Genomic DNA, 1,588 nt, shown 5'->3' with positions numbered 1-1,588 from the left:
GCGTGCTGTTTTGGACTCGGCCAAAATCGCTTAGGCGGTTACAGCGCCAAATAAGAAGGAGAAGAGATAATTTTTTTCGTAGGCATAAAAAAGGTAACGGATGATATTCGTAGCCGGATGTGGCGCAATGTACTAATGCAACTAATTACTCAAATCAGTAATGAATATCATAATTTTTGATTTATTCACGGCCATATTATTGACACTTCTAATATGTCGGAATAAGGTGGAATATCAATATTTACGGAATAGAGGATAACTCGGAATAAGTCTATTATTGACGCATAGAATAAAACGTTATTCCGGAGTACAACTAATCGGCCTGAATCGGGCGAATAAGACAGTTATTGCATGGTATACATTAAAAATTCATTACTGAGTTTTACAATTGTTTTTGAAATACATACAGATAAGAAATCGAAACAGTTTCTCTAGTTTGTAATTATCCTTTTTATCTTTGCGTTTCTTTGCTGCAGAAAGCATGCGTCTTCGGTGAAATTATATGGGTTTCCCAAAATATATGTATATGGGCAGAGATGCTGCCGATATTGGCTTTCTCAAACACCGAGCTTCCCGATTAATTTTAACATTCGCATTCGCAGTAATGAATGCGGAGCTTGTACCACAATAGAAAAAGAAAAAAACATAGCTAAAAGTGCTATTAACAGGTGAGGCGTCAATCGAAACGACTTTAAACAAAGTTATAACACCCTTGCGCATAAGTGAGCTCGGGTATAAATAATGTCCAGTTACGCACGCATATATTTTCTGGGAATTTTTTTTTTTTTGAGTTTCACTTTTATTTCAACATATTTTGATTAAAAGAAAAATACTGATAAAAATAAAATGTTTCATAAAAACAGGGCTGAAAGCTTGAAATTCCTGCCTGTATTTTGTTTGTAAGTCAAATATGAGTGGCATTGCGCTACTATGATAGCACGGCGGACTAATCATAGCCAACTTATGTACAGTTGTCGAAAAGATTATAGCCGCACCAAATGTTGACAAGTTTTAAAATATTATTTTTGTTGTTTTTTAATTTCGGTTAGCTTTTTATAGTTCGTTCTTTACCAACATCCGTATAAATACAAGTTTAAAGGCAGTGTCACACGATTGGGTATTTGCCAAAATTTGGTGTAAATCGTACCCCAATTGTGTGAACACCCAAAATATATTTCACTATCCCAATCAGGAAAGTTAATTTATTGAGCATCGCTGTATTGTACCAAACTTTTGACTACAAAAAAAAAATGTCCCATTTTTTTTTACCAATAGCCCAATATAAAAATTTACAAATCTGTACAAATGTACCAATCGAGTGACTCTGCCTTAAAAATGTATGCAATTTAAAAAAAAAAATCTACAAATTTACGTTAAAATTTCGAGTTTTTTAATTAAATTAAGTTTTGTAGCCCATTGAATTATAGTAGAATAAAGTACAAATTTCAAATGGCTAAAAATGTCGATCGATTTTTTAGAATTTTTGAAAGTTCGAAATTGGTACGAAAGTTTGTTGATTTTTTTTTTTAATATTGCACAAATGAGTAGCCCACTTGCCAACAGGGTTATGTGATTTTATAATAGTAAG

The sequence above is a fragment of the Rhagoletis zephyria genome, unplaced genomic scaffold (genome assembly GCF_001687245.7).
Source record: "Rhagoletis zephyria isolate East Lansing unplaced genomic scaffold, Rhagoletis_zephyria_1.1 Rzeph_scaffold_09908, whole genome shotgun sequence".
NCBI lineage: Eukaryota > Metazoa > Arthropoda > Insecta > Diptera > Tephritidae > Rhagoletis > Rhagoletis zephyria.
This window is presented reverse-complemented; position numbering follows the sequence as displayed.